Below are 27880 nucleotides of genomic sequence, written 5' to 3'. Positions count from 1 at the left end.
TGATTGATCCTGATGAAAAACTATGTTTGAGTGACCAGTTTACCAAAGAGGGTGATAATGCACTTTGAGATGTTTAGATCTTGAACTCATTGGGGGTAAGCACTTCAAAATCTTGAGGTGTTTATGTTCTAGAGTCTGATTTTGATGAGTGATAACTTGACCAAGAAAACCAAGTAGACAATTTAAGCACAGATTGACATATAATAGGTGTTTATGCTTACTACAAATTGATCAGGCAGAAATGACAAAGCTAAAACAAGCATGTAAGACATAGTTCTAGAGTAACAAATGCAGAGTTTCGTACAACAGATTATGTAGCTTAAGATGACACAAGATACAAAGCCATATGATAGAACAATGCTTTTCATGTAAAAAGCAGAGGCTCGTATGACTTAGGATTATAGACTATATGACAAAACAACTGACTCATATGACACTAGATAGCAGATAGTATGACAATGATTTTATGCAAGTTAACTCATCTGATAAAGATTATGACTCATACTACAGAGAATTAAAGCTCATACGATAGGTATTTGAATAATGATAAAAAGTGCTTGCTTGTTTGAGTTTTGACCACTGAATTTTGATGTTTTACATTGGTTTTCTAGTTTTAAGTGTTTGATTTTGCAATTTAGGGATGAATACACAGCAAACACATGATGTGATACATGACTCTCAATCAAGCTAAACCCTAAGGAAGTTGGCTGAGAATGAAAACCTTTTCTTGCTAACTTAGGTACACACCCAATAGCTAATCAAAATATGGCCACTGAGTCTCACGCAATGGATTCTCAACACCATATTATCTGACTCCAAACGCTAATGGGGGTACAATATGGCAAGTGTCTTGGGAGAGTTACTATCTCTCTTGCACAAATATTATCACCCTTTCAAAGGTGAATCGGGTAGCTTCTATTTTAACTGGCACTAGCAAGGGATCCATTCGGCGCGTCAGGGTATAAACTCAATTAAGAGGTCTCCTAGCCTTGAAAACCAAGGTTTGATATACCCGAAGGTATGAAGGAGAGCTATTCTCGAGCACTACTATTGCTTTGATTTTCATCAAAAATAAATTTATTTTATAGTGGGTTGGATTACTTGGCGTTAGCTGTTCCCACTTAGGTTGTTCCCCTCTCACCAACCTTAATGGCTAAGAGTTAATAACTCCTCGGGAGGGCAGGCCTGCTAAAGAGATGCACTAATGAAAGCAAAAAGATGAGTCTAGCTTTCTAATCACCTAAGAAAGGTGAGAGCATACTCGCCTATCATCAAAGACACACAAGACATGATAGTTCATTTCTTTAAGCCCAAATTAAAATGTGCCTAAAAATCTTAAAGAATACACAAAGTTTTTGTTGAATTCTTAGGCAGCTTGCAAAATAGATCCATTAGTAGTCATGATTGTGTTTTGAATTTGTCTTTGACAAGCGTATCTTTGACAAGCATCCTGCATTAAAGAGTTAGGCTGCAAACATCTCATAGACATAACAAGATTAGCAATAGTGATCCAAACTATGAAATTTTCAGAAAAATTGTATGAAATTTTATCCTAACTTCAGACTGGCATAACTTTCTACTCGGGACTTGAAATTACAAGTCGTTTACCTTGTTGGAAAGGTCTCCAGGAGTTCTAGATGCAATTTTCGAAGGGCATGGCTTTTAGCCAGGACCAAAAAATGACCAGGAAGCCTTCAAAAATGCAAATTACCAATGTATAGACAAATTTAAGTTAAAAATGACTAGAAAGCCTTCAAAAATGTAGATTACCGACGTATAGACAAATTTAAAATTCCAAATTGGAGTTTTTCCAAAAAAAAATCACAGATACAGAAATTCGTACGACATGATTTATCAGACAGAACGACAAATGATTAGATTTCGCACAGGGACCAAAATTGACTCGTACGACATAAGATTTAATAGCCAAAAATTCATATGACACAAAATTAGCTCTAGTACAAGTGTGAAAATCAACTCATATGACATAGGATCAACCTAGTACTAGTAAAGAATTTGCAGTCTAAAATCTCGTACGAGTCAGGATTATACCTTGTACGAGTCAGGATGAGGTGTCGTCCGAGACTAAAAGGAAGTTTGTAGGAGCCATAAATGCAACTCATATGACAATCTAATTCTGATCTAGCAAAGATGAAGTTTAAGGAAGCTTGGGAGGCTGAAAATGATGATCTCGGCCCCATAGTGGGTGCCAAAATGTCATGCTCTATGAAGTGTACCTATACCTGCAACCACAATGCACTCAATAAATCATTTCAAGCATGGTTAGTAGATTAAATCAACAAAAAGTAAAACCATAGCTAATCAACTTATTGCCTCCTAGTAAATGCGAGTATGAATTTTGCTCTCAGATCTTAGTATGCAAATTCTAGTGACTTGACTACACTTAGATGGAGGATTTGAATGATTAAGATGCATGATCCTAGCATGATAGCATGATTAAGCTATATGAATTCATGATTATCCTAGCATGATTAAGCTAATAGTTAAGCTAAAATGAACATGATAACATTGCTAAAGCTGATAAACTATAAGCTAGATGCCTATAGTAACAATGCAAATGAGCTAAGATTGAGCATGAATTAGTAAAGTGGTTGAATTCATGAATTGGACACTTGTTCTCCAAAATAGGGTCTATTTGTAGGATTTTCCAAGGCTAGGGGTGAGTTGGCATGAATCAACGGTTGAGATTGATCTGAAGATATCAATGGTTAAATTGGAGGAGGTTGGCAAAGGGGGTTGGATTAAAGGGAACACTTAGTGACAAGTGTCACAAAGGTTCTAGAAGATGTTGGATGAAAGGGGACAAGGTGGTAGGTAGAATGGGTTAGGCTTAGGAATGGTTAGGTTTAGGAGTGGTAGAAGTTAGGAGAATTTGAATTTAGAAATTCAAATATTAGGAAAATGACTAATTAATCTCAACAACTCATAATTGATTTTTTTTAATTAATTAGGGGATTTAGAAGAAATGATTTTGGTGGAGGGAATTAATTAATTTGAATTAATTAATTAAAGGGGTGAAATGAAATGAACCTATTAAATAAATCCTTGGATTTATTAATAAGTAGATGAATGAGAGATTTAATCAAATTGCTTAGTGAATTCAATTAAATTGGGAAGGAGAGATTAATTAAATAATTGCTTATTTAATTAATTATCTTCAGACCATTTTTAGGTGTATACAGCTATATCTTACTCAGACTACTTACACTGATGCTTATTGGGTTGGTGATGTTGATGACCGAAAGAGTACCTTTGATGGTGCATTCTTTTTGGGTAAGAAATTGATTTCATGGGCGAGTAAGAAACAAGTTTCAGTGTCCTTATCTATTGATGAAGTTAAGTACATTGTTGCTTTTAGTAATTTTACTCAGGTAATTTGGATGAAGCAAATGTTGAAGGACATTATACTTATCTATGATGAGCCTACTATCACATATTATGATAATTCTAGTGCTATTAATATGTCAAAGAACCCAGTGCAACATTCAAAGACTAAACATGTATAAATCAAGTACCATTTCTTGAGAGAAAAAGTCAATGAAGAGGAAGTGAAGCCAGAGTATGTGTCTACAAAGGAACACATTTCTAATATTTTTACTAAGCATTTGTCTGTATATACATTTATCTATTCGAGAGACAAGTTAGGGGTATGTACCCCTCCTGATAAGAACTAGATGTATTAAGGTGCATCAATCCGGTGGACTTCACAGTCTTATCTTTTTGTGTGGATTGATGAGCTAGTGTTGCTACTCTATTGGAGTAGTCAGTGTGTTTATGGGGAGAGATTCATGATTTTATTATCTAAGGGGGAGAGTAAGTTTGGTTTTCCAATTTTGAAGACCTTTGTCATTGATGTCAAAGGGGGAGAGAAGCATGCAAAAAAATGTTTTATCTACTTGATCTTAGGGGGAGTTTTTTGGAAATATTTTATTTGTTTGCATTGATTTTTTTTCACATTTATATGTTGCCATCAATGCCAAGGGGGGGAATTGTTGGACATTATTGTTGCTAGGATATGTTGTTGTCATTGATGTCAACTTATTCATGTGATTTATTGCTCCGGTGATTGCAAATTAGTTTATTGGGATCATGGTTTGGTGTATGGAGTATTTTTAGTGTTATTACATATTTTTGTATTGGTTTCAGTGATCTAGAAAGCTTAATTGATCATATTATATGATTCGGTTTGCAATTTGGTTTTGCTGATCAGTGCTGTGTAGAGTTCAATATTTCCTTTGGTATATTTCAATGTGATCAGATCTTGAGCTGAGATTTTGGGAGATTGGTTGGGATGTTCTTGTGTATCTTGATTTTAGATGGTTTGTGATTTGGTACTCTGCAAGTTATAGTTCTTCATGAAATTTGTTGTTGTTTGAGTGCTCTTGAAGTTCAGATGTTGATTGATGAAGACTTGATAAGTGGTGTTGGTACAACTGTTATTGATCATTTTAATGTGCTTACTGGTGTTCCCTAATTATGTCCTATTTGTTTTGATGATCCATATTGATCATTGTGTGAGTTCTTGGTGATTTTGCTGAACCGATGGTGTTCTTCATGCTCTGTGGTATTCCTGGTGGTGTAGCATGTTGCGGTTGATCTTGGTGATATTTCCAGTGGTTTTTTTCCATTTAGAGATTTGATTTAGATCCATTTTATGTCATGTATGTCTTTATATTGGTTTGGTGGTCGATCTTTGTATTGTGTGATGTAATTTTATAACTGTGAGTTGAGGGTTTTGTCAACCTTGTTGAGGTTGATGAATTATATAAATAGGTGGTATAGTCATGTAATTTAGGTATTGAGGTTGTGTCTAGATTATCAGAGAGAAGTGTATGTGTGAACAAAGGAATTCATCTTATGGTGTGATTGAGCAGAGTTTTGGAGGGTTACAGAGCAGACATATGTGCTTAACCAGAACTGTCATTAGGCATTTGGAGATGCTATATTTTTAGTTCATTCATTTTGGATTGTAGTTTGAATCTTGTTGTAAGTTAGTAAGACTTTCTTGAGGGTTGTAGCCTTTCAAGTTATTATATGTTGAGATTTAAGCTCTAGGAAGTGTGCCTAAATGTTGGTGCATTCCCCATTGTAATATTTTCACATACTACTACAGAGTATCATTTTATTATGGGTGGGTTTCCACCGTGGTTTTTCCCTTAACTAGGTTTTCCATATCAAAATCTTGGTGTTGTGTTTTTTGCTATCAATTTTATTATCTTTGTTGTTGCTACAGTTTATTAGATTTGCATTTGTGGTTAAGTTTGTTAATCTGGTGAAAACTAATTCACCCCCACCCCTCTCAGTTTTCCTTCATTCTTGTTGCCAAAAATGATATCCTTGAACATATCAACAAGATGTCTACATAGATCTCCATTATTGAACTCCTCAAGACCTCATCCATTCACAAAGATATCCTTGAACAAGCCCTCTTGGAATCCTATGTTCCAGATAACATAAATGCTGCCCAATTTTAAGCCTTAACTAGCAACCTTATTATGCAAAACCACCTTTTCTTCAACTTGAAAGATGTTCCATCTACTTACCCATCCCATAATAAACCCCTTCATATTGAAGCCATCATACATAAGCACAAATTAAAGAGATTCCTTATAGACGTTAGATCTAGACTGAATCTTTGTACATATAAATTGATCAAAAAACTAGGTATCTCAAAAGACTTGGTTGATGCATCGACTAGCAAAATCATGATAAAAGCCTATTAGGGTACAAAAAGGGTCTCCAAAGGCACAATCACATTACCTCTTCAAGTGGGTCCTTTGATGGTGGAAACTACTTGTCAACTCTATAAATTTTGTGTGTTATGGTATTCATTTATGTGGATGGTTTATCTGCTTCTTGTTATATGCTTATTTGTTTATCGGTACATACATGCATGGTTTAGAAAGTTAACAATTGTAGATTCTGACAAAACACTAATTCACCCCCGCCCCCTCTCTTAGTGTTCTCAAATCCCAAAAATTGGTATCAGAGCTTGGTACCTCAGAAGAAGTTTAACAGCTCGAGGAAGATTATGAAACTAGAATCTTTGAACATGGCTATGGAGAAGCAACTTGAGATGGCTCTTGAGGATCATGATGTTGAAAAGATGAAGAACTTGAAATTGCAAGAAGAATTTAATTCTGTAAATGAATTCATTCTTATCCTACAAGCAAGGCTATCCTCTTCTCAAGCCAAGAGAAAAGAACTCCCGCAACAACCGGATGATGAGGAGAAGAATGCTCTTAAGGAACAATGGTAGAAACTAAGTCAAGCAAACATGCTCATGAAGAATGAAATGCAAGATTTGACTATGAGGTTATCAAAAGATATTGAGGATAGAAAGAAGAAGGAAGATAATCTTGTTTTATCTTTGAAGAACAAGTTTGATGGATGTGGAAGATTGAATCATGAGAATAATCTGTTGAGGAGTGATTTGGCACACTCCCGGAATAATGAACAAGAACTTGAAAGACAAGTAACTACTTTGAGAGATGATCTAACTACTGCAAGTGAGTATAAATAAAATTTTAGGATTAGTGTTGCACAGTTGGATGACTTACTGAAAACACAAAGACAGATTAATGATTTTAGAGGACTTGGATTTGTACAAGGTGAAAGCTCTGGTACTACTAATGAAGATCAGTCAATCGGTATGCATGACTCATCAGAACAAAGGAAATTGGTAAGGCAATCTAATGCTTATAAATTCAATGGTAGATGTTTTGTTTGCAATAAATTTGGGCATATGCTAAACAATGTAGAATTAAGGCAAATCAAAACTACAATTTTGTTCCCGGTCAATGCACAAACTGCAAGAAATATGGTCACAAATCAGAAGATTGTAGAATGAATATTAAATGTCATGCATGTGGAAAGTTTGGACATTTTTCTAATCATTGTAGGTCAAGAAATAATAATACTAGATATGTCAAAGCAATTCAGAAGAATAATGTTACATGCTATGCATGCAACAAAATAGGTCATATTGCTAAGCATTGTAGAAGCAAGACTCAACCAGTTAATAATGAGAAAGGAAAGCAAAAGGTAGATGAAATACAACAAGATCACACCAAGAGATAGGTTAGAAAATATGAAGAAAAAAGTGGAGATGGATCTATACCGGAAAATCCACGAGTAGAACAAGGTATTCCTCCACTAGCAGGAAATTCCACCTGTAACTGAGGCATAAGCCTTAGGGGTTGGCAAAGTCTACTAAATTTTGCATATTACCCCGAAAGAGATCTAAGGAGATCTGGAAAGAGATCTGGAGAAATGTGTTCATCGTCGATGAAGGTTACCCCAACATATAACTATGAAACTGACATCCGTAGGGTTGTTGGTGAAGCATTAATTACATATAGTTAGGGTTTTTATTCTCTGATAAAAGAGGGTAAGTGAATTCATTTTCACTCACCGAGAATTCAAGCATTTAGAGTGAAGTTAGGGAAAATTAAGAGTGAGCAAAGCATTGAGAAAGGATTTCGAGCAATTATCTAAAGCATAGAATCATCTACTGGCATTCACTCTCAGGTTTTTTCCGACATGTAATCTAGATCATCAGCACCTACTTTTATTGCAAATCCCATCATTGTCAAAGTCAAGGATAGATTAAGGCCAGTCTTTAAGGAGGTTTCCAAAATTGCCAAGAAGGAATACTCCACGAGAGCATTTTCTAGGGTTCCTAGAGGAGTAACGTATGTTGAAGATGTGAGGGCTTACATTCACTACACTCTTGAGTATTTGGGCACCGAAGACATTAAAATCATGTATCAATCAGTGATACTGGGAGACACTGGAAAGATCAAACCAGAATTCAAGGTAATTGAGGATCTAGGGTTAACTAATATTCAGTACATACCATAATTCAAGGATGAGGTGATCAGATACATTCTGAGTAGGGTTCACAATGAATTCATTTTGTTAGATAGACCCTACATGATCACGAAGGAGGCTATTTAGGTTGTCATCATCTTACCCAGGGTCAGACAAGACCCTGGTAAAAAAAATTTCCAACACAGAGGTCAAAAAACTCATTGGTGCTACATCTGATAGAAGATCAATGAGGATAAGCACAATAACTGATACAAACATAGAGTTTGCAAGCATGATCATAGGATATAAGGTAACTCAATCCAACTAATTGAATTCTGTTGCAAGTTCATGCATTCATGCCACATATCAGATGTTAAGGAATAAGGTGAAGTATGACTTATGTGAATGGATGAGGAGTGAATTGATGCTAAACCTTACTAAGATAAAAGGAACCAAGAAAGGCACCTTCAGATATGGTAACTTAATTGTTTGTTTAATTCTTTACTTTCTGAATGAGCTACCCAATTTAGGAAAGAAGCAATGGGCTCATGACATACCAATAGGTATGTAAATCAAGATGGCTATCACCAATCTTGGTATCGACAGATATGAGAAACTTTGGGGGTATTTTAAGAATTTTCAAGAAAACATGAGGAAAAGGAAGAGAATTTCAAAGAATATTGTGGAGAAGTATTCCACTACCATATGTTTCATGGTGAAAACTGATGAAACTCTCAAGGAAGCAGTTGAACCCAGGAAAATATAGATTACTGAGCTTGGATATGAGGTAGATGATAGCATTTTTGAGCTTTATGCAAAGATGTTGTTAGATGCCCCATTAGATGATAAGACAAAACACTTTGGTACAATAGGAGAGAAGGCTCTTGAAGTAAAAACAAGTTTCATTAGGAAGAGAAGAGAAAATAAAATAGAGAAGATGTCTGCATTTGTACAAGATGTGTTGCATAAGATAGACACTCAGTTGGGCTCTAAATCTAAGCAGGCAGTCAAACCGGTAGAGGTTGCTAATGAAGAAGTGGTGAAGCCACCGATGCAATAGAGGTTGAGATGGACAAGGTAAAATCAGCTGAGTCCATACTGACAGGTAAAATTGATTCCCTGGCAAGAGTTTTGGCAATTGACACTTCTCAGGTTGAGAAGAAATCAGTCTTTGAGTTAAGTCCAACATAATTAATGATGATTGGCCAGTTGAAAATTGCTAAAGGAAGGAACTATAGACAAAGGTTTAATTGATCAATCGGTCTTTGTACTACACAGAATAATGCCTGACAATTAGATTAAGGATGGAGCAAGCCCTTCCAATAAGCTTAAGACTTTAATAGAGCACATATCAAATAATTATCAATCTTTGAGACAGATTGCAGACTAATAGGCTTTGGATAGTTTCTCTGTAGCTAAAAGAGTAACTTTTGATCAACTCATAGGAAATGGGAAGAAGAAAATAGAAGACAAGCTTATTCCCATTGAAATTTGCTTAAAACAATGTACTAATATATACAGAGTATGTTGTAATTTGGGAAATCTTATAGCCAATGTAGATAGCAGATTGAAAGAGTTATATGAAAAAATGGCTAATATTGCTAACTCTTTTGATGGACTGACTACACTAACTACATCTATTGATGGACAAATTTTGTCCTTGGAGAACCAAGTTTTTGGTTTTGAGAAGGAGAAAGATAAAATAATAAGGAGAGCAAGAAATTTAAGAGGATTGGTAAGCCCTAGATTTGATTCATTGGGTGTTCACAAGAAAGAATGCATGGATATGCCAACAAAAACCACACCGATAGATACCCAAGAGAAGGAATCATTTTCCCACCTACTCAGTGGACTTGGATCAGTATCTGATACTTTCAAATTAGGCTGGGACACGTATCTTCAGTTGCTACAAAAGGCATACCCAGAAATCCTGAAAGTGACTAAGCTTGAGTGACACTACTAGTATTCTTTCATTCTTTTATTCTTTCAATGGTCTTTGGCATTAATGTCAAAGGGGGAGTATGTACATATGTGAAAAATATCAAGAAAATATTATCAGATGGAGTATATGGAGTGTATTTCTCAAGGAGAGCACATCGACAGGAAATCCATTTTTCACATGAGTGTTGCCATCAATGCCAAAGGGGGAGATTGTTGGCAATTGACACTCATTGGATTCATTTTTTTGTCATTGATGGCAACAATATTTGATGGAAGTCATAAACCGGCACTAGAAGGCATATACCGATAGATACCGACATTGGAAGCATTCAGGCCTACACCGACACCAACATCAATACTCCAAGGAAGCCAACATTAAGGAAGATTTATTTAGTAAATCATTTTGTAATTATTGTCGAGGCCAACATTGAATATCTTATGTAAATACATTGTAAGCCAACATAAGGCATACCATGTGTAATAGGTATATAAGTCAGTTTGCTAGGTCAAATTAATATATGAGGAGATAATGGTATTGTGATGGAATATAGATAGACATATATAGGTATAGCAGAACTGTGAGATGCAAAATATATGTATGGAGATTATTTTTGTATACAAACATTATATCATGCAATGATCTATAGATAGCCTGGAAATAATTCTTGGAGGAGAAGTAATACCGGTATAGAGTAGAATGAGAACTAGAACTCTATCTGGCATAGAAGATGCATTCTTGAGTTCATTTTCAGTAATTTACTTTGGCAGAAAGCTTGTATTTAGTGAGGATCTTTAGTGATGAACAATATTCTTTAGGCAATGTGCCTTCCTGCAAGTGCAGGCCCCTATTTTATGTAATATCTTTTCATATGGTCAGTGAACTGATATTGTGGGTCACAAATCCCACTGTGGTTTTTCCTCATTAAGGTTTTCCACGTATAAATTCTCTATGTTATGGTGTTCATTTATGTGGATGGTTTATCTGCTTCTTGTTATATGCTTATTTGTTTACCGATACATACATGCATGGTTTAGAAAGTTAAAAATTGTAGATTCCAACATAACACTGATTCACCCCCACCTCTCAGTGTTCTGAGGTCCCAAAAACTAGCATTTGTACCCTCATAGGAGCCACACAATACTCCCTAATCTTTGATTTATAAAGCAGTCCTACCCCTTGAGATCAAGATCCCTTCACTTGGGTGTCACTACAGAATATCCTTCCTAATGAAGAATACAGAGTGGCTAGGCTACAAGAGCTTAAATTGCTAGATGAAAGGCATCTCTAGGCCTTAAATCATCTTTGGATATATCAAAATCACCTTTGACTATGATACAAAAATAGATTCAAGACCCAAGAATTTAACATTGATGACCTTGTCCTTCTAGGAAATCAGAGAAATCTTTAGGACTGTGAAAACAAAAACACGTTTGAGCCTAACTGGCTTGAAACTTATGTCATCACTGCAAAGTATGGTTCATGAACCTATCAATTGGTTACACCTAAAGAAGATCCTTTGGATGAGCCCATGAATATCATGCATCTAAAGAAATGCCTAGTCATCAAAGAATATTAGTTTTCAAAAATAAAATAAAAATTTAAAAATCGTAAAAAATACAAACAAAAAATGAAAAAAGAAAAAAAAAAAAAAAAAAAGGTAAAGAAAAATCATTTCGTCCATCAGTGAGAACCACCCTATGGTGCTATGGGAGATTACCTTAGTGAAAACCTATTTATAGGTGTCAAGGTAAATAATTCAAATCCATCATCTATTTGGACACTCATCCGCACTCGTTTGCATCACTTGCACTCCACTTCACTTTCACTCATGCATATCCATATCTCCTTCCCTATCCATGTAGGTACTCTTCACCTTGATAGTCCATTCACATCATTTGCATTTGTCTTCCATATACCATGAGATGATGAGCTATAGTTTGACCTATGAATAAGGATAGTATTAGTACACTGAGCTTTCCCTTGTATTCTAAGCTTTTCCCATCAAACTAATTTTTTGCTTGACTTTTACGTCAACCAAACACCCATCCACATTATGCTAATCAAATCTTAGTGACAATATTCATATCTACATCCATTTGCACTTCCATCTACTCTTTTACCTATTATTAGTTACATCAATTACATTTTCCCATAGGGATGTATCCTTCCCATGTCTGATAGATTAACCAAATCCTAGTCCTACTCTTCTCAAGAGATGTCAGTTGGCTATGTGTATGTCATTTGGATGATTGGTCTTTCACTTGGATTTTTAATTTATGTCCCAAGTGTTGGGAAAATGGTGTCTCAACCTTGCATTTACATGTGGTTACTATTTATAGTAATTTTTCATTTGAGCATGAAAAAGTGTGAAATTCTCTCCGAAGCTTCTGATTGGATAGATAAGCATTCTGGTAAAGTTATGTCGCAAGATCATAACTAGTTTTGAAGATATTAAATCTTCCATTTTGGAGGGGTCCAATGAAATGTTTAAATTTAATTTTAAGGACTTTAGAGCCCCAAAAAATCCTGAAAAGTGGGTGTAAGAAGCATAGCTTCAAACGCTTTGCCAATAGGATATAGAGTTCTCAAGTTATGGCCTTTAGAAGTTTGTACTCCTGAAATAGGAAATACAAAATACATCAGACACATAAATGAGTTTTAAAAAGGGAGGGACACAACATAGGGCATCTAGAAGGCAGATAAGGTTGGCTACACCTTATTGGGTGGTTTTAGCCCATGGTTTTGTAATGCCACTTGACGGTTTCTTGTATTGTATATCCTATATATGAGGTTCATGAGATAGAGGTTGTGTGTAAGAGTCTTATGGATATCGAGTTTCCTCTAAATCTATGATTAGTGGTACTCCTGCGAAGAGCTTGCTCTGCAAGTATATTGATTTTTTTTTAATTGCTCAATAATTTATTGGGTGGCTTTTGGAGTGTGGGGTTTTTCTCCTGAAAAGTTTTTCCCCACATAAATCATTGTGTTATGGTTTGAATGTTATTATATCTATTTTTGTTTTCTGTAACTATTGTAAAGATCTATAAAAGTTTTTGCATTACCCTCCTCTCAAGATTAATGTAGGAAGTTGTTCTGCTACTTAACTTCCTTACACCAGGTTTACTCCTATCTAGGGATACCTCAATCATTCTATATCTTGGTATGTCTTGGGTTTGTGTACATTAGGGCATTTTTTTGTGGTATAGCATATTTGATGGTTTCTCTTGTATGATCTAACAATCTTTCAACACTTACACCATCATGGTGTTTGTGAACCTATGTGCATTGAGATACCTATTGTCTGAGAGTCTAGTCCATGCCTTGGCTATTCACAACATGCAAATTTCTATAATCAGTGGTGTAGATAATCCCTAGCAATATCAAACTAGGTTTTTTCTCCACATCTACACAACAAGAAATCCCATCCACCCACTGATTTTACTTCATTCACTTATCTTAGATATTCTTATTTATTCATCTTGTTCCTCTCTTCATCCATTCTTCTATCTAATACTTTTCATTGTATTATGGTTGGCACATCATAAAAAGTTCTCCATATCCCTCTCGTATTTCTCTTACATCTCCATCATCAGTCCCATTTGCATCCTATTCATATCATGCTAAGGTTCATTTGCATTACTCATCTTTAGCTTGTCATTACATTCATTTCATTTTAAAAGTTTATTATCATATAGTTGTGTATTGCGTGATTAATTGGGTTCTTTTTCATTATCACTTTAAGGATCATTACATATCATGTATACCTAGGGTTCATTTGTCTTGTACATTTTATTTATTAGGATCATTTTCATATCATACATTTACATCTCATTTAAGTTTTATTTGCACATCATTTTTCATCTATCAAGATTCATTTTTAGTCTCTTTGCATATAATTAGAATTCATTATCTTTGGAAACATATTCATTTATATCAATTGGTCATTGCAATTCATATAGAAATAACTTTAGTTCGTTGTAATGTCCATATCATTTAGATCCATTTCTGACTCATATTCATTTTATTTTGCATATCATTATCCATTTGCATTTCACATCATTATCATAGTGGACATGTCATAGTCATTTACACTTTCACCTATTATTGCATATCATATCATTCATCTTAATAAGTAATAATCATTATATTCATTACAAATCCATCACATATCATAATAAACATTACACATTACATTTATAGCATATACATCATACATCACATCATTTATCATGTCATCATAAATAAAATAGCTTGCATCATGCATCATACATCTTACATACACAATAGGTTAGATATTCTCATAATCATCATAACATCACATCACATAGGCATCATAAATGCACCCATTATGTTGTTCACCAAATCTGGTTAACCCAAGTTCACCTGCAATCCTTCTATGAAATGGCCAATTTCAATCTATAGAGCACATCAGGACTTGGACAACATAACATAGGACCCTAATTGATCCTTCTACACTTTAGGTTCTGCTAGACCTAGGGGGGGACACCCTTTTGATGCATTAAATACAATAGTTACAAATATGTCAGCATCAAACAATAAGCAGATAGATCATTCCACAAACCCACCCAATTAGAAACATACCACAAATTGGCTAAATTTGTATAAACAATAGATGAAACAAGGCTTGTAATGAATGAAACACAACCCCTAAGCACAAAGGGAAATAGATTTTCTTTAAATGTATAAATCTGAAACTATCCCAAAATCTTTCAAAGACCGGTGCCTTGTTCATTGGGCAATAGAGTCACACACAAAGCTACAAATTTGTTTTCCTTAAACAATATTCCTACATCAATACCTTATATCAATGCATTACTTAATTCATTCACAAAATTATCAGATCTAGGATACATATTCCATTATTTATGACTAATTACAGCATTTAAAACCTTCATTTGAAGGATACCTACAAACAGTCACAACAATCTCCTAGAAATTGACAAATTCCATCCTCCTTGAGGATTCTATTTATGATAGTGAAATACATGGCTAGAGACAACATTGTGTGAAATTTACTCATGCTTGACACAAGTAAGACCTACAACTAGAAAAAAAATCTCCAATATTGCAATGTAACCTCTATACCCTAAACAAGAACCAAAGAGTTTTACAAATTTGGGTCAAGAAGTTCAAAACTGGGAGCCATAAAATCTAGAGCACTTCCTCCAAAATTCTAGAACCCTTACAATTGAGAAGAAATGGGAATATGAAGGAGAGGGAAAAAGATCAAATTTCATCAGATCAAGCCATGTGTCTTCTTTCCCTAACTAAATTTAATTTCCTTCCCATGGAAACTTCTCTCAAAATATCTGATTTTTGTTGAAACAAACTTCATAACTACATTCCTCATTCTAAGAGCTTTCCGGTAATATATAATACTTGCATATTTGGCCCAAAATTAACCTTTGAACGAATTAATCTCTCAATGCACCTCTGTCATTTAAATTTTTGAATTTCTTCTATAGTTATAACTATGCAATTTAATTTTAATTTTTCACCATTTTTTGGCCTAACGCCCTACCACGTGGCAGCATGAGATTCGCTAGGAGGGTCCATTGGGTGCCACCTAGGATGACACCTTATCTATCTGCTACTTGTCTGCCTCGTCACCACCACTGGACTACCACTTGTCCACCTCATCACCGCCACAGGATTGCCCCATCATTGCCACCTATATGCCATGTCATCTTTTGCCATTTCATGATGGTTAATGGGCATGCATCTTCGGCTTGCGAAACAACACCTAGCATCGGATCTCAATGAACCTGCACGATCTTTAATCCTTTGCTTTTCCACACGTTCTTTTAGCCATTTCGCAATGGTTATTCTCTGAGCATCTTTGCCTCGCAAAACTGTGCGCACCATCAATCTGCTGTGAACTTGCTCACTAGTCAAGTCACCCTTTCACTACAAAATTTGCCTTAGGAACTGTGCTCGTGTGGGGTCCACCTAGTCACCACTTGGTCTCCTTGGTCACCTCAAGAAATGTACCCATGCACATGGGGTCCACCTGGGTGCCCAACCAACACCATCCATCAAAATCCTTTGAGCTTTGACATTATACTAGTGTGGAGCTTTGTATCTAAATACAAAATGACCCCCCTCCACAGTTAATGTGGGATATATGCATCTTCCTGGCAATGTATTTTTGGAAGGTTTTAATGAGACTTTCCAATGGCTGGCAATGAAACTTCTGAGTGTTTTCATTACACCACACTGTAATTTCCTTGGAGCTTTAATTCCTTTTACCTTATCGCAAGGGATTGTTAAAATTTACACCTGCCGTTGCATTTGCCTAAAAGTGTCTATTGCCTCCTTTCATTTTTTCACCACTGGGCAAAGGAGGATGCTAGCTAGGCATGGAGACTGGGCTCTACACCTACCAATCACATTTGCCAATGTAAACATGAAACTTACGTTTTACACCTTCCAACGCATTGCAATTTTTTTGAGAATTTCTTCACTTTTAACATACCATGTTGGGGAAGGATGCTAGAATTGCACCTTTGTATTTATATTAAACTTTTCTGCCTTTTACATGCTGCGTGGAAGGAGGTTTGTCATTCAAACTGACAATGGCATTTGCTTTGGGTTTGAAACATTTTCATTTGACTTCCTCTATTGCATAGGGGGATTAGACTTTTGCCAAACACAACAAGGAGGACTCGTGAATGTTGTGGCATTTGCAGAAGTTTTCAAGTCTTTTCCAACTATCACATGGAAGAAAATAGTGAGGCCGAGATTGAACAAGACATAAACAATAATGAGAATCATCTCCCTAGCATGTATATCTCCATATCCAAGAGTACTGAAAGTTGTTATTGACCAATATACACAAGCAATGTAACGATTTGAATAGATTTGTTGTTCAAAGCTTGGAAGTGTAGAACTAATCCATTAGTTAGTCTGCTCTGGATACCAGTCTGCAACGTCTTTTTGGAGAGGGTTAATGAATTTAGTTTACACCAATATCAATAAAAGCTACACATGTTAATTATATCCATAATTAACATTCAATGCTAAGGTGGACTGGTCAATAAAAGTTGCACATGTTATTTTCAATTGCCTCCATCTGCCATTTACAATTGCCTTGAAGTTTTATGGAATTTTACCTCAACACGAAGAGGGATTTAGTAATACACCGATCAATTTTCATTTAGTGTTGGATTTTCTCTGCTCTCTCACTATCCAACTGGCAAATTGCAGTTGAGATGACATTGATATACATTGCCATGAATTTAAGACCATTTCGTCACAAAATTAATGCGCGGGAATTTATCCAGGTTGGGCCCCAAAGTGGGTCCGGCTAAATTTTTTTTTTGTTTTCATGCAAATGACCTTTGAAATGCCTCATGATTCTTAGAAATACCTCTGGAATCGATCGACACCATTTTCAGATCACCAAACTGAGTTTTGCAACCTTCAGGCACTTGCGCCACATATTCACATTTAATCGCAAAGATCTAATTTTCAAATTGCTCAAAACATCTTTTTGGACTTTACCAATTGACAGGTGTGTACTCAGATATACAAAAATGAACTCTACCAAGTGGTTTCTCAAGACAAATCCTGAGTGAAGAAATATTAATGGTCAAAACTGACCAACTGGCTTTGTCGGCACTGTGGACCTGATGAAGTCAATGCGCAGGCAACTCATGATGCCTTTCTTAAAAATATCAAACAATCTCCATAGACCCTCAAATATGAGGCATAAGTACCTCGAAGTACATATCAAATCTTAGAATACTTAGTTTGAACAAAATCCTGACTGGGTGCAAATGGTGCGCTCATGAAAATAGCAACTTTAACTGATGTAGCAATGAAAGTATGGAACACTGATTAAGGTGGCTCAAGAAACCCTTTTGAAAACTAATCAAATGGATTGGCAGGAGCTTGAAATTTGAAACATAGCTTGTATTTTATACCAGAAATAGCCCATAATAAACATTGTAACATGAAATTCACTAGGGCATCTTTTACAAATGCAAAGCAGGCCTCTGACTAGCTATTGAAATAGGGACCTATGCAAACCATAAACTGCAAACAAATTGAGTTTACCAAACTGAGAAAATGGATTCATAAATACTTGAAATTTTGCACAAAGGCACACTTTTATGTATAGAATTCAATCCACTTTGAATTTCACTATGATGATCAATGGGGTAAAATTTATAGGAGTTCAAAGTAGGCTACTCAATAAAAGCTGCATTTGCACCTAACATGCACTTTTAGCTCACCCCTTGAAATGGGTACCTGATAAATTGATCCAAACTGAATTTTGAAAGTTGCACAACACTTAATTAGCTAAATGAAAAGTGTACACCAAGTATCCAAAGCCTTACCCCTTGATGATTAACTAGCTTCATTTTACCCTCTAACTAGACCATTCAAACTGACTCATTTTATGATCATTTGGAAATGCAGAGCAAAATTTTGAAATGGGCCTATCAAATTCACTCAAATTTAATGAGTCCCAACACATCCTACATCCACAACATGTTAAGAACATATCATAACAACATAATCATAAATACATGTATACATTGTTGGCATTTGCATGAAGATTACATTAATGAAATGTTATGTTGTCATTGATGTCAATTGTAACTAGTAATGATTTTGTTATAATATTGTTTTGTAACTGGTAGGAAGAGCTAGTGAAGGGAATTGTAACTAGTAGGTGAGTTTGTGGAGTGAACCAACATTTCTAAGTATTGGAGAGTTGAACTGTTAAAACCTACCTATTGATTTGATAAACCCTAACCAATTTAGTTTGTTATATTGGTTGTATTGGTTTATTATCTGATGATGAGTGGTAATGATTATGACACATATGCATGTTATATGAGAAGAGTTTCAAAGTATTTTTGGCATGTTGAGATAACGATTTTTTTCTTGGGAATAATGAAGTATATTGCATGTAATGCAAAGCGAGTGATGAGTTATAGAGTTTGGTAAAGCAGTGATCAAGGAGAGGTCGAGGATATCTTGAATAATGTACAAAGATTATTATGTAATCCAATGGTCATACTTGAACCGAATTGTTTCTAATCTCTATGAGAGAATTAGGTTTTTTATTGTGTTACCGACCTAGTGATTTATTTATAAGGTCAATGAGTTGTTTTATTTCAGAGTTAGAAAATTTGTAGTTGAGAGTGAGAATGTGGTTGCTGAACTGGATGATGTATCTACAGTTTGTGTAAAGGAAGATAGAAGCATGAAAAGGATTTGAACAAGCAAGTGTAGTGCTATGCAAACATATCAGCAAACCCATGTTGTTTTCTAACAATTACAACAGTAAAATCCCCTAACTGGGTAAGCTCTAACAAGCTTAGTGTTATTCAAATCTTCTAACCAGGTGGTCCATTATCTTGGATTTCAAATCCTCTATCGAGGTTACTCTTCATAGGGTATTGCTTCTAATAGGGCATTATAGTCAATCCCTTAACCAGGTGGTCCCTAACAAGATCTGTTATTAACAAGACTTTTTATAAAGCTTTAACAAGCTTGGCTCCTAATAGGGTGAACTTCAGAAGAGTTTAGAATACTTGTGGGTATTCATCCCCACCATGGTTTTTCTCATTTAGGCTTTCACGTCAAAAATATTGTGTGAAGTGGTGAATGTTTTTGTGGTTATGTTTACTATGGTTAAATTGCTTAACTGCTTAATCCACTGCGATAAGTTAATTTCAACCGACAACAATCTAAAATGAAGTTTTACTTATGTTAATAAAGTATTTGGATGTTTGTGAGTTTCAAGTTGTTTACTATTAATCTGTTATAAAATTCAACTAGTTTAAACTTGACAGTGATATTACATTTGTAGTTCAGTGGTTTAACTTGTCAGTTTAGAGTTTTCTTTGAGAGGTTGATTCTGAGATTGGTGAAAGTTATTATTAGTTTTCTATCTACTGATTCACTCCCCCCCTCTCTTAGTAGTTGACCAGATCCTTATTCTTTCATCATACCATCACACATCAATCCTGTAGCACAAATATCTAAGCTAGATCATCATCATAATCATTATAATCATAAGCATACATAACCATAAATAATCATCATATATGATTAATACTAAGAGGGGGGGTGAATTAGTATGCCAAAAATATTTGCACTTAAACACTTTGCAAGACTAATAGTAAATCGGTAAAATAGTTCTAGCAGACAAACTGGTTAGCACACATGCAAACCAAATAGCAAATAATGCATTCACCCACAAAAGCACAAACACCATAACACATGAGATTTTGATGTGGAAACCCAATTGGGAAAAACCACGGTGAGATGGAACTCACAAGTAACTATCTGTAGAATAGGAACTAGACCGGTTAAGGTCTTACAATGTTCTTTACCAGCACAAATCTTGTTAGGAATCTCAATCTCTATTAGGAGATAAGTCTGATTAAAGACTACCTTGCTAGAGGATTTTAGATCCACAGATGTGAACCACCTTGTTAGAGGATTTACAAAAGGCTTTTGGGCCTACCCGGTTAAGAGCTACAAACTTGTCAAAGATGTGAGTAATCAACAAGTGATTGATCTAGTTAATTGCACAGATTGCTTGATTAGATCCTTGATAGCTCATTCCTAATGCATTCCAGCATTATTTTAGTCTTCTACACATTCATATTCTCTTCAACTCCTCAACAACTTTAAACCCTAGCAACAACATTAACTTTTCGCAACAACATTATCAACCTAAAACCCTAGACATGATGTCCTTATAAAGGAATTTGATTTCATGTCGGTCCAATAGGATTACAATCCAATTCCCTAGGTTCAATGAACCTAGACATACTTGGTAACATGACACAAAAATCATCGTTAAAGTGTCGGCACCATCAAACAATCAGTGGATGGAAACTCATCACAAAATGCTGGTTGGTAACTCATCACAGAGTATTACCGGTTCATACAAAATGTCGGTTCAAGCAAAATGCCAATTGCTGGTTTGACAAAATGAAGATTGGGAAGTATGTGTTCTGTCACTTTGATCCTTCGTACCGCTTGAGATCCTCAAACCACTTGGGGTTAACATGCCGCTTCAAACCAATAAACACATTCTGTAAAACACCAATAGTCTAACAACTATAATACAACATACCAGTTGCAACATATTTCGGTTGAGCTTAGGCTCATACATATAAAGAAGATCTCAATGCAAGTGTGTGTCCATCAATGACAATCACGTCATAAACATAAAAAATGCCAACAATCTCCCCCTTTGGCATTGATGGCAACACTTAGGAAAATAAAATTTTGACATCTAAGTGTTTTACAACAAAATCATGCCATTAGCAAAATTGCTCCCCCTAGGCATATGCACTAGCCCTTTAACAATACAATGTATAACTATTTTTCACATAGAGATATCAAAGCATACATCAAAATTTTAAATACCAGATACTTCTCCCCCTTTTCCAACAATGACAAAGTATAGCTGAACAACCCCTGTTTCCGTTTGGTATTAAAATAATAAAAGTTTATGATAGTAAGGAATAAAACTTGTCAAAAATAGATTTAAAGTCCTGGAAGAATTGTTTCATAGATAAAGACCATGACTCAAGTAGGGAGGTGGCTACTTCTTTCTTTGTTTGCATTTGGGAGACCTATTCTTCCATGGCATCAATTGTGCTCATCTCCTATGTCACTATTAAGGCATCTAGATTTAGATAGCACTTCTGAAGATTTTGCAGATGTGGGAGTAGAACCAGTGGTAGCTCCTGCAAATCTCGAGACCGGGTGCTGATCTCATGCTCCATTTTTGTTGTCTGGATGTGAAACCATTGAACGGTTTGCCCATAAGTTGTAAAAGAGTCATATGGCAGCTTGAAGGTATTCTTATACAACTGCAAATCAGATTGAAGCTTTTGCTTCTATGCAAGCACATCATCATAGAACAAATGGGGTTGGAAAATCTTGTTGAGTAGAAGATTCCCCTCATCCAAAGCATCCCTTATATCCTTTTGTGCTTTTTGGAGTTTAGTCCAGAGCCCATTTAACTTCTTCACTAGAGCAATATTTAGAGCCTTTTGATGCTCTTTCTTAGCATTTTCCTCTGCTACCTCTTCTAAGCTCTACATTTGATCATCTACTACTATGCATAGGAGCTTTAGTTATGCCAATGATGAGTCAGTACTAGGAAGGTTTGTACCAGGTAACAAACTGGTAAGAGTGTCCACCGCAGCTTGGATCACATCTTCCTCCTTCTTCCTCCTTAACACCTCAAGGCATTCTTGAGCAACCTTGATGCTCTACAGTAGCTCTATTTCACTTGTAGATTGGAGCTCAATGGGACTAGTAAGGTCAGCCGGTTTGGCTTGACTACTAGTTGCCTTAGGTGTCTCCATCTGTGTGCTTTTTGCTGCTTCTCTTGCCTTGTCTGCCTCTATTTTCTTCTTTGTCGCTTCTCTTCTCTTTTCCTTTTCCTTCTCTTCCTCTTCCTTCTTCCTTTTCTCTACTTCCTATCGCTTCTCTTCTTCCTTTCTCTTTTTCTCATCCTCTTCCTCTTTTTTTTTCCTTGCATCTTCTTGTTTCTTTTTCTCTTCTTCCTCTTCTTTTCTTTTCTTTTCTTCTTCTTTTCTCTTTTCTTCCTATTTCCATTTCTCCTCATCTTCTTCCTTTTTCTTCTTCTTTGCTTCATCCTTCTTCTTCTTCTCCTCTTCATATTTCTTCTTCTTCTCCTCTTCATCTTTCTTCTTTTTGTCCTCTATTTCCTTTTGCTTTATTTCCTATGCAACATGTCCTGATGCTTCCGATGGTGTACCCTGAGCAATATCTTCTCCATCTAGAGCATCAACATCAATAGTTTCAATCGGTTCAGTAACTAGATTTCCTTCATCATCAAAAGCTTCATCTGGTTTTGTTATTATGGGTTCTTGCTCAGCCTTCTAGTTGGCTTCAACCACTTGATGCATTTTTAGAGCTTCTAGAGCAAGGGTGTGTGTATTCTTGAGCACTTCTTTACCCTTCCCTTCAAGTAACAAGAATCTTCTTCTTCTCATGAAGAAGAGGCCTTTGTATTTGTCCATTACTTCAAATAGTTCTGAGTTTGATACATCAGGAAAATGTTCAGCAAAAACTTTCTCTCTCATTTCCTATTCCTGCTCTATGGCAATGCACCATTTATTGTCTAAGGACTTATACAAAGAATCCGGTGTTCTAGCTCTAATTTCTAAAGGTGCCCGGTCGTTTATACATAAATACTGAATCATTTCTTTTTCTACCACTTCCTTTTTATCATCATTAAAGTCATCAAAACAATCATTCAAATCATTCAAAGCTTTTCTTCTAATGTTTTTGATGGTTCTTTGACAATGTGTCAAAGGTTTGTAGGAGGAGATGTCAATATTTACCAGTGTCGATGATGTCGGTTCATTCTTTTCTTGACGTGTCTTATTTGGTTTTTCTTCAGACATAGTTTTTTCTAAGTCTGGAGAGGTATTCCTTGTCTTCCTCTTTCTCTCAAACACTTTAGCAGGTGCCACTTCAGGTTTCTTTTTAGCCGGTGATCGCCTGGTCACTGCAGGACTAGTTGTAGTAGCCGGTGCTGATGCTAAAGGCACTATTTTTGCCTTCTTCACTGAAGGTTCTTTTCCTTTCTTTGCTGAGGGTTTCTCAACTGGTGTTACACTTTCTAGGTAGGTGTTGGTTCTTTTTGTGTTTGGATCAAGCGGTAAGACAATAAGGGTTGAGGCATATCCTTCGAGCATATCATTCATTACCTCATAGCCCATAGGCTCCACTTCCTCCTATCTGAGCTCAACAGCCTCCATTATGCATTGATCCACTTTAATGTTGAAACAGATATCATCTTCATATTTCCTGACAATACCACTTGATATTCTCACTCTTTGACTCATTTTGTGTCTGAACTCATCAAAGTACTTGTTCAGAACTTCAGGGTAACGGGTTCCAACTACTTGAATGCTTTCCTTGATTTGCTTCATTACTGGTTGGCCAGCAAACCACATGGACATCACCTACTCCTAGAAAATAGCCTTGGAAGTAAAAGAATAGCCTAACCAGTAGTTGTCCAAACTTGAACCTCAATGCATTATCCTGTTTGATTGATTTCAGATACAATAGGAGTTGCCTTTGCATCCCGGTGCATAGGTCAAATGATGCATCCTCCCTGATCATCTGGTAAGCAACATTTACCACTGTAGTAGATACAGAGTTAATTTTGCTGGCTGAGAACGTCTGATATCCAATCACCATACATACATATTTCACCAGATCATCCTTGATATAATTGATGGTCATACCTCGTGAGTCGCTCACTAAACTGGTGAGCTTGGACATTTCAGTTTTGCTTACTATCCTTAGGGCTGGCACTTCCCCTGTATTGCAAAAACTGGTGATGACATGAATTGCTTGTGGTGTTATATCATGCATTCTTTCTAGGTACATCTTGTCACCATGAACTCTGCTCAGAATGATCCTAATGTGATCATCTATGAAATCCTCTAGGAAATAAACAATATTGTGGAGCTTCTTCTTCTCCAAGATACTATACTCTGGTTTGATCTTTTTATCTTGTCCATAGAACAAACCTAGTTGTGAGTGAATTGCTAGAGACCCTAGGTCTTCTATTTTACAATATATGTAATTTGAGATTCCCTCTTCTACTATCACACCAGCTAGAACTTGTGATAGCGCATTATATCTAGACTTGTTTTGAATAAATCTTGTTGAATCTACAGATGTACTAGAGCTAGTATGGGATGCAGAAGCCATGATAGAAACTAAAAACTCAAAAAATACCTTTCAAAAAATGTGAATTTAGGGCTTTCAAATTCTTCTCCACCTCGCACTCTGTTGGTTACAGAATCACCACTTTGCATTCTTCACTTAACCATTTGCAATTTGAATTTGAATCTCCTTCAAAGTTTCTTAAATTCTCAGAATCATAGCACAAATCACTTTGTTGTCACTCTACACTCAAAAACCTCCTTCACTTCAAAAACTGATAGTAAGAAATGATTTGAAAAATCCTTTTAAACATATTCCTCACCTACCACAATTAATGTTCCACCATTAGGGCGTAAACCCTAATTTGCCTTTCACCATTTCTGATCTTCTGCCTATTGACAGGTATTGCATACCAGTTAAGGTCTTTTATTGGTGTTAACTGGGGGTTCAAAACATTTCACTGTTTGCTCCCCCTAAGCTTTTCTAAAGCTTAGTTTGTCGGTTCTGTGATTTCCACACTAGGTGCAGAAATCGGTTCCTCTTGTAACACCATTGGTTTCTTCTTCCAGGTTTTGTTCATGTCCACTTGAATAGTGTCAACATCAATGTTTCCTTTCGGAGTGACCGGTATATCATTAGATATGTTCTTTCTTGATCTACAAAATCTGGCAATGTGACCCAGTTTGTTGTAGTAATAGCAGACCAATCCAGGTGCTCTCAAAGGTCCATTATTCATGTTGTCATTCTTTCTTCTACATGTTGCAATAGTGTGACCATGACCATGACAAGCCATACAATTTTCTCTTCATCTGGTTGTCACTTGATAGCCACCGCTTCTTGGCTGATGATTGAAGGCACTAGACTGGTTGAGATTCTGGTTCATAAAAGGTTCAGGACCAACTCCTTGGGTCCTCTGAGTATATCTACCAATGTTGTTCATAACTGACTTGCATTCAGATGCTCTATGCCCATACTTGTTGCATGCATAACAGTTACCATTGAATCTATAGAATCTAGGCTTATCATTTAGAAAATAAGGAAAATTGTTGTAAGCCTTACTCCTACACACATTTGTAGTATGTCCTTCTTTAAGAGAGTTAAAGAAAATAGGTTTAAACTTTTGCTTACCTTTATCCTTTGATGCCAGTTGTTTCTTTGATGTTCCAACATTTGTATTAGAGGTCTCACCTTCCTCATGACTAGAATAACCAAGTCCACAAGTATTCTTTGCTGGTTTGGCAAATTCAAGCTTTTGCTCTAGCTTGACAGTACTCTTGTTGAACTTAGCAAGTATTTCCTTTAACTCAGAGAGTTCTTTAAAAATAGCAGCATTTGTTTCCATTAGGTTTTCATTCTTAGAGATGGCAATGTTCAGTTCTCCTTGCATGTCTTCCTTTTCCACTTTGCTCACATGGAGTTGAGCAGTTAGGGCACTGATCTCTTGTTTCAGCTTGGAGATTTCATGATCCTTGTCTTTGACCAGATCTTCATCTTTCCTCTGGTTCTCAAGTTCTTGGCACATTCATATAGTTATTCCTTCCAATTCTTTTCTCAGGTTGGAATTGGAGCCATTCAACTTTTCTTCTTCTTGAATCAGGGCTTCCATGTTTGCTGCATCAGAGGAACTATTTTCAAATAGCTCCATCAGCTTTTCTGCATGTTCTCTCCTTTTTGCTTGAGATGCCTTGTATTTGACAATAAGATCATCATAGGCTTGCTCAGACTGAGTGAGCTAATGAGTAAGTTCCCTCAATGTGTATTCCCCCATATCTCTTTCCAAGTGTTTAAACTTAAAGGTTGGCTCTGATACCAATTGATGAATACTAAGAGGGGTGGTGAATTAGTATGCCAAAAATATTTGCACTTAAACACTTTGCAAGACTAACAGTAAACTGGTAAAATAGTTTAGTAGACAAACCAGTTAGCACACATGCAAACCAAATAGCAAATAATGCATTCATCCACAAAAGCACAAACACCATAACACATGAGATTTTGACGTGGAAACCCAAATGGGAAAAACCATGGTGAGATGGAACTCACAAGTAACTATCTACAAAATAGGAACAAGACCAGTTAAGGTCTTACAATGTTCTTTACCAGAACAGATCTTGTTAGGAATCTCAATCTCTGTTAGGAGATAAGTCTGATTAAAGACTACCTTGCTAGAGGATTTTAGATCCATAGATGTGAACCACCTTGTTAGAGGATTTACAAAAGGCTTTTGGGCCTACCCGGTTAAGGGCTATAGCCTTGTCAAAGATGTGAGTAATCAACAAGTGATTGATCTAGCTAATTGCATAGATTGCTTGATTAGATCCTTGATAGCTCATTCCTAATGCATTCTAGCATTACTTCAGTCTTCTACACATTCATATTTTCTTCAACTCCTCAACCACCTTAAACCCTAGCAACAACATTAACTTTTTGCAACAACAACATTATCAACCTAAAACCCTAGACATGATGTCCTTATAAAGGAATCTGATTTCATGTCGGTCCAATAGGATTACAATCCAATTCCCTAGGTTCAATGAACCTGGACATACTTGGTAACACGACACAAAAAGCACCGTTAAAGTGTTGGCACTGTCGAACAATTGGTGGATGGTAACTCATCACAGAGTATTACCGGTTCATACAAAATGTCGGTTCAAGCAAAATGTTAGTTGCTGGTTTGACAAAATGAAGACTGGGAAGTATGTGTTCTGTCGCTTTGACCCTTTGTACCACTTGACATCCTTGAACTGCTTGGGGTTAACATGTCACTTCAGACTAGTAAACACATTCTGCAAAACACCAATAGTCTAACGACTATAATACAACATACGGGTTGCAACATATTGCAGTTGAGCTTAGGCTTATACATATAAAGAAGATCTCAATGCAAGTGTGTGTCCATCAATGACAATCACATCATAAACATAAAAAACACCAACAATATATATCAAAGTCCATAACAAATATCTATCAATAAAGTACATTAATATATTGCCACCAAAATGATGAGTCATCTCAGATATCCTAAAATAATGATGTGTCTAGTCATAATACAATGATAAATCATCCCCGAAGGGTCAAAATGTCACAAAATTAGGAACTAATCAATACTCTCCTTGTTGCCAACACTTGTATTGTCCCACCAATTTGATTGTCTTGCTAGAGGCACTCAAGCTGCCCTCATCTTAACTAACTCACCTGATGCTTGTGATTGTGTTTGTCATGTTGGTGTCCTCTTTGCAAAACTAGGAGCACATTAATTGGGAAGGACTACTAGTCTGTGATAATTTTTACGTCAATTAGGGCTCTTTCTGAAGCTCTCCATGCATCCATGGCCTTTTTAAAATTGACATCATCTACTTTGGTACCAATGCTCATCAGGCTAGGTCC

The sequence above is a fragment of the Cryptomeria japonica genome, chromosome 1 (assembly GCF_030272615.1).
Source record: "Cryptomeria japonica chromosome 1, Sugi_1.0, whole genome shotgun sequence".
Lineage (NCBI taxonomy): Eukaryota > Viridiplantae > Streptophyta > Pinopsida > Cupressales > Cupressaceae > Cryptomeria > Cryptomeria japonica.
This window is presented reverse-complemented; position numbering follows the sequence as displayed.